Source organism: Watersipora subatra, chromosome 6 (assembly GCF_963576615.1).
Source record: "Watersipora subatra chromosome 6, tzWatSuba1.1, whole genome shotgun sequence".
NCBI classification, from domain to species: Eukaryota; Metazoa; Bryozoa; class Gymnolaemata; order Cheilostomatida; family Watersiporidae; genus Watersipora; species Watersipora subatra.
Window position 1 is genome coordinate 42821639 of NC_088713.1, and position 7622 is coordinate 42829260.

Here is a 7622-nt window from a genome sequence, read left to right on the forward strand (position 1 = left end):
CACGACTTTTGTCATCTCTTTTTGAAATCGTATCGAAAAAGATTTTGCTAATATGGTTGAATCACTTAGTTGTTTTAAATGTCAGTCTAAAAACTTAATGTGATTGAAACGAGCCCAATATGGGCCAACATTTTAGTCATGTTGTGTTAAAACTGTAATTGGAGCACTTTTGAAATCGTCGTTAGTTACCCCAGTCGGCATCAACCTCAGTCTAATAACCTGAATTTTATGGTATTGAACCTCAAAATTACTAACTACTTAGTAATTTAAGTGGAAAAATATAATTGCTGCTTTCTTTGTAAAATGGCCAAAAATCTATGCTCAAGAGATCGAGAGTCCTATAGGTTGAATGTCATAGATTCAAATTCCATATTGGCCAACACTTTAGGCATCTCATTTCCATGTCATTTTTGCGACTTACTGCATCATGTGGCCGATTAGATCAGTTGGTTAGAGCGTCAGTCTAATAAGCTGAATGTCATGGGTTCGAGCCCCATATTGGCCAACATTTTGGTTGTTTCATTTCAAATTTTTATTTGAGGCGCTTCTGCTAATATGATCGATTTGCTGATTTGGTTAAAGTGTTATTCTAATAAGCTGGATGTCATTGAGTCAAGCCCTATGCTAGCCACAACTTTTGTCATCTTTTTTTGAAAAAAAGAATTCGCTAATATGGTTGTATCATTCAGTTGTTTGAGATATCAGTTTAAAAAACTGAATGTCGTTGAATCGAGCCTAATATGGGCCAACATTTTAGTCATATTGTTTTCAAATTATAATTGGGGCACTTTTGAAAATCGTCGTTAGTTACCCCAGTCGGTTTCAACCTCAGTCTAATAACCTGAATGTCATGGGCTCAAACCTCGAAATTACAAACTACTTAGTTTTTTAAGTTGAAAATTATAATTGCGGCTTTTTTTGTTAGATAGCTGAAAAATTCTGCGAAAAAAATAAAGAATCCTATTGGCTGAATGTCATTTATTCAAATTCCATATTGGCTAACATTTTAGGCATGTCATTTCTATGTCATTTTTGAGACTTACTGCATCATGTGGCCGATTAACTCAGGTGGTTAGAGCATAAGTCTAATAAGCTGAATGTCATGGGTTCGAGCATCATATTGGCCAACATTTTGGTTGTCTCATTTCGAATTCTTGATTAAGTTTCATTTACTACTATGGTCGAATCGCTCATCTGGTTGAAGTGTCATTCTAATAAACTGGATGTCATTGAGTCAAGCCGTATGCTAGCCACGACTTTCATCAATTCTTTTTGAAATCGTATCTAAAAAGAATTTGCTAATATGGTTGAATCATTCAGTTGTTTGAGATAACAGTCTAAAAACTGAACGTCGTTGAATCAAGCCTAATATGGTCCAACATTTTGGTCATGTTGTTTTAAAACTGTAATTGGAGCACTTTTGAAAATCGTCGTTAGTTACCCCAGTCGGTCGGTATCAACCTCAGTCTAATAACCTGAATGTTATGTTATCGATCCTCGAAAAGTCAAAATATAGTAATTTAGGTTAAAATTATATTGATAGTTTTTTTTTAAGATCGACAAAAATTTCGACTAAAAAGACCGAGCGTCCTATAAACTGGATGTCATAGATTCAACCCCTAAATTGTCTAACATTTTAGTTATCTCATTTCCTTGTCGTTTTCTTGTGGCTTTCTGCATAATGTGGCCGATTAACCCAGTTGATTAGAGCGTCAGTCTAATAAGCTGAATGTCGTTGAATCGAGCCCAATATGTGGCAACATTTTAGTCATCTTGTTTTAAAATTATAATTGGAACACTTTTGAAATTGTCGTTAGTTACCCCAGTCGGTATCAACCTCTGTCTAATAACCTGAATGCTATGTTATCGAACCTCGAAAAGACAAATTATATAGTAATTTCGTTTAAAATTATATTTTTAGTTTTTTTGTAAGATGGACGAAAAGTTTTGCTAAGAAGATCAAGAGTCTTATAAACTGGATGTCATATAGATTCAACCACTAAATTGTCTAACATTTTATTCATCTCATTTCTATGTCGTTTTCTTGCGGCTTTCTGCATTATATGGCCGATTAGCTCAGTTGGTTAGAGTATCAGTCTAATAAGCTAAGTGTTATGTGTTTGAGCATCATATTGGCCAACATTTCAGTTGTCTCATTTTGAATTATTTTGTAAGGCCCTTCTGATAATATTACCGATTTGCTCCTTTGGTTAAAGTGTCATTCCAATAAGCTGGATGTCATTGAGTCAAGCTCTATGCTAGCCACGACTTTCGTCATTTCTTTTTGAGATCGTATCTAGAAAGAATTTGCTAATATGGTTGTATCATTCAGTTTTTTGAGATGTCAGTCTAAAAAACTGAATGTCGTTGAATCGAGCCAAATATGGGCCAACATTTTAGTCATATTGTTTTCAAATTGTAATTGGGGCACTTTTGAAAATTGTCATTAGTTACCCCAGTCGGTGGGTATCAACCTCAGTCTAATAACCTGAATGTTATGTTATCGAGCCTCGAAAAATCAAAATATAGTAGTTTAGGTTTAAATTATATTGATAGTTTTTATTGTAAGATGGACGAAAATTTTGGCTAAAAAGACCGAGAGTCTTATAAACTGGATTTCATAGATTCAAACGCTAAATTGTCTAACATTTTAGTTATCTCATTTCCTTGTCGTTTTTTTGCGGCTTTCTGCATAATGTGGCCGATTAGCCCAGTTGATTACAGCGTCAGTCTAATAAGCTGAATGTCGTTGAATCGAGCCCAATATGTGGCAACATTTTAGTCATCTTGTTTTAAAATTATAATTGGAACACTTTTGAAATTGTCGTTAGTTATTCCAGTCGGTATCAACCTCTGTCTAATAACCTGAATGTTATGTTATCGAACCTCGAAAAGACAAATTATATATTAATTTAGGGTAAAATTATATTTTCAGTTTTTCTTTGTAAAATGAACGAAAATTTTTGCTAAGAAGATCAAGAGTCTTATAAACTGGATGTCATATAGATTCGACCACTATATTGTCTAACTTTTTATTCATCTCATTTCCATGTCGTTTTCTTGCGGCTTTCTGCATTATGTGGCCGATTAGCTCAGTTGGTTAGAGTATCAGTTTAATAAGCTGAATGTCATGTGTTCGAGCATCATATTGGCCAACATTTTGGTTGTCTCATTTCGAATTCTCTTGTAAGGCCCTTCTGATAATATTACCGAATTGCTCCTTTGGATAAAGTGTCATTCTAATGAGCTGGATGTCATTAAGTCAAGCCCTATACTAGCCACAACTCTCGTCATCTTTTTTTGAAATCGTATCTAAACATAATTTGCTAATATGGTTGTATCATTCAGTTGTTTGAGATGTCAGTCTAAAAATAAAAAACTGAATGTCGTTGAATCAAGCCTAATATGGGCCAGCATTTTAGTCATATTGTTTTCAAATTGTAATTGGGGCACTTTTGAAAACCGTCGTTAGTTACCCCAATCGGTTTCAACCTCAGTCTAATAACCTGAATGTTATGGTGTCGAACCTCAAAATTACAAACTACTTAGTTTTTAAAGTTGAAAATTATAATTGCGGCTTTTTTTGTAAGATAGCTGAAAATTTCTGCAGAAAAAATAGAGAATCCTATAAGCTGAATGTCATTAATTCAAATTCCATATTGGCTAACATTTTAGGCATGTCATTTCTATGTCGTTTTTGCGACTCACTGCATCATGTGGCCGATTAGCTCAGGTGGTTAGAGCATCAGTCTAATAAGCTGAATGTCGTTGAATCGAGCCCATAACGTGGCAACAATTTAGTCATCTTGTTTTAAAATTGTAATTGGAACACTTTTGAAATTGTCGTTAGTTATCCCAGTCAGTATCAACCTCTGTCTAATAACCTGAATGTTATGTTATCGAACCTCGAAAAGACAAATTATATAGTAATTTGGGTTAAAATTATATTTATAGTTTTTTTTGTAAGATGGACGAAAAGTTCTGCTAAGGAGATCGAGAGTCTTATAAACTGGATGTCATAGATTCGACCACTAATTTGTCTAACATTTTAGTCATCTCATTTCCATGTCGTTTTTTCATGGCTTTCTGCATTATGTGGCCGATTAGCTCAGTTGGTTAGAGTATCAGTCTAATAAGCTGAATTTCATGTGTTCGAGCATCATATTGGCCAACATTTTGGTTGGCTTATTTCGAATTCTCTTGTAAGGCGCTTCTGATAATATTACCGAACCGCTCCTTTGGTTAAAGTTTCATTCTAATAAGCTGGATGTCATTGAGTCAAGCCCTATGCTAGCCCCGACTTTTGTCATCTCCTTTTGAAATCGTATCTAAAAAGAATTTGCTAATATGGGTGAATCATTCAGTTGTTTGAGATGTCAGTCTAAAAAGCTGAATGTTGTTGAATCGAGCCTAATATGGGCCAACATCTTGGTCATGTTGTTTTAAAACTGTAATTGGAGCACTTTTGAAATTATCGTTAGTTACCCCAGTCGGTATCAACCTCAGTCTAATAACCTGAATGTTATGGTATTGAACCTCAAAATTACAAACTATTTAGTAATTTAAGTTGAAAAATATAATTGCTGCTTTCTTTGTAAAATGGCCGAAAATCTACTCTCAAGAGATCGAGAGTCCTATAGGTTGATTGTCATAGATTCAAACTCCATATTGGCCAACATTTTAGGCATCTGATTTCCATGTCGTTTTTTGCGACTTTTTGCATTATGTGGCCGATCAGCTCAGTTAGTTAGAGCATCAGTCTAATAAGCTGAATGTCATGGGTTCGAGCCCCTTGTTGGCCAACATTTTGGTTGTCTCATTTCAATTTCTTGTTTAAGTGGCTTTTGCTACTATGGTCGAATTGCTCATTTGAATACAGTGTCATTTTAATAAGCAGGATGTTATTGAGTCAAACTCTGTGATAGCCACGACCTTCATCATCTCTTTTTGACATCGTATCTAAAAAGCTTTTGTTAGTATGGCCGAATCACTTAGTTGTTTAAAGGGTCAGTTTAAACAACTGAATGTGATTGAAACAAGCCCAAATTGGGCCTACATTTAAGACAGATTGTTTTAAAACTGTAATTGGAGCACTTTTGAAATTGACATTAGTTACCCCAGTCGGTATCAACCTCAATCTAATAACCTGAATGTTTTGGTATCAAACCTCGAAGTTACAAACTACTTAGTTTTTTAAGTTGAAAATTATAATTGCTGCTTTATTGTAAGATGGTCAAAAATTTCTGTGGAAAAAATAGAAAGTCCTATAGGCTGAATGTCATAGATTCAAATTCCATATTGGCTTACATTTTAGGCATGTCATTTCTATGTCGTTTTTGCGACTTATTGCATCATGTGGCCATTTAGCTCAGTTGGTTAGAGTGTCAGTCTAGTAAGCTGAATGTTATGGGTTCAAGCCACACACTGGCCAACATTGTAGGGGTCTAATATATATGTCGTTTTATATATATAATGTGGCCAGTTATTTTTGCTGATTAAAGCAACAGTGTCAATGACCACATCATATAAAAGGGATCATATTTTGTTGGCCCAAGCTCCATATTGGCCAAATTTAGTCATATTCTTAAAGTGAATTTCAAAGCATTTTTGTTAATCAGATTGAATCACTCAATTGGTTAGAGTGTTGCTCTCACAAGCTGAATATTATCGAATCAAGCCCCTTATTGGCTAACATTTTTTTTTGTTTCATTTCAAAATCATTTTTCTAGCACTATTGAAATTTTGGTTCATTTCGACTAAAATTTTTTACTTGCAAAAATTACTCAACTTTGTTGTCTAATTTTTCAACACCAGGTATTCAGATGGTCGCAGATAGCCTAATAAGTTGTTAGAGTTGTAATAAGTCTAACTAAAGGTGATAGATAACATGACCTTTCAAACAACAACAAACTTAGAGCTTGTCATAATTTTACATATTTTGTATAGTTATAGTAAACTCATTATATTTATAGTTAGGTTTTTCACTGTCATCATTAAATATCAGCATCGATTCAACCAATAATAGTTGATGTAACATTTACATTGATTTGAAAAAAGTTAAATGAAACAGTTTTAAAAATTAAAGAAAATATTTCCGAGCTTATATCAATTCAAACATCAGAAGTGAAAGTAAGATAAATAAGTAGTATTACTGTTTTAAACTGGTACAAGTTACACGAAAGTATACAGAATGTAAATCTACACAGAGTATTAAGTGCGAGTGTATGATAGATAGCAATCAGTGTGTTCTTAACTGTATTGTCATTTGTGGTGGGAATGAGGCAGCCATGTAATGTCTTCCTTAGTAATCATCAGCAAGCTGGATCGGAAGCAGCGGCAGCAATTACTCGATGTTCCGTATCTTCAGCCAAACTGCTCAAATTCGTGTCTAATTCATTAAGAGCATCAGCCAATACACCTGATTCAGTAATTTCATCATCTCCAAGCATGGTAGTTGATGTAGCCGCTGATGGTTCAGTTGGTGCAGGAATTACTAGGGCAGGTCTAGCTGGTTGAAATGCTGATCCAAAGACTCTTTCAAAGTCTTCCGTGCTGAGTTCTGACTCACTCCTCAAACTCTTTAACTCACTCTTTGACTCACTCTCTGACTCACTCTCTGACTCACTCTCTGACTCACTCTCTGGCTCACTCTCTGACTCACTCTCTGATTCACTGTCTGACTCTCTGAATCACTCTCCGACTCACTCAGCTATAAGTGCTCAAAAACATCTCATTTTTCGATGTTGAAGGAGAGTTCATGAGTTCATTACTTTATGGTCTAATTATTTTTTCGATGTGGGATCCAAACTGGTCAACAGTAAGCTCATTTAAGCAATAGATGGTGTTACGTAAGGTAATCACACGATGCAAAGCTGAATCAGCATCCTTCACTTTATGTATTTTACGCATTTCCAGTTTGTAAAGTGTTTGTTTCTGTTTCCTTGATCTTTGTTGTTGGGAGAGATGAGTTTGCCTCTGCACCAACAGCCTAGGTATGAACCTTGCCATGGATGTACTTTTTTTGAACCTAAAGAAATAAAAAATTGGGCTTGGTTTCTGTTGGCTGAATCCATCTAATAATGATCACATTATTTTACAACTCTACACCTTTAAAGTACATCATGCAAGATCGTGGGAAACTAATCTCACTGTACCTTTCGGGCTGAAGATTTGTCTTCACATTTTAATGTCTGATGAGTCTAATCAGTCTAATGAGCTGAATGTCATGGGTTCGAGCCCCATATTGGCTAACATTTTGGTGGTCTCATTTCAAAATCATTTTTGCAGTACTTTGAAATTGTGGTTCATTTAGACTAGCATATGTTACTAGCAAAAGATACTCCACTAATTTTTTCAACACCAGGCATTCAGATAGTAGCAGATATTTGATTGAGTTGTATACGTAATCTGTGTGACGTAACATGACTTTATATAACACAGCATGATACTATTTATTATAAACTAAAACTAGAAATTCCACTGTCATACAGCCCACGACCAAAGAGATGGCCAGAGATATTGGCAAAAAAAGAAAGGGTACTGATGGTTGAGAAATGCAATATTAGCAATCAAATGGCTCTGCAGTGCAATAGGATAACTGCAATGGTAGCTGTAATGTACTG

The 7622-nt window shown here is 34.9% G+C and overlaps 2 non-coding genes across 2 annotated transcripts; both read left to right on the top strand.

Moving 5' to 3' along the window:
- Positions 1-431: 431 nt before the first annotated feature.
- Trnai-aau (transfer RNA isoleucine (anticodon AAU)) lies at positions 432-505 on the top strand. Its single transcript has one exon. It is a non-coding gene; the product is annotated as a tRNA-Ile (tRNA).
- A 4852-nt stretch (positions 506-5357) lies between these two features.
- Trnat-agu (transfer RNA threonine (anticodon AGU)) lies at positions 5358-5431 on the top strand. Its single transcript has one exon. It is a non-coding gene; the product is annotated as a tRNA-Thr (tRNA).
- Positions 5432-7622: the final 2191 nt, after the last annotated feature.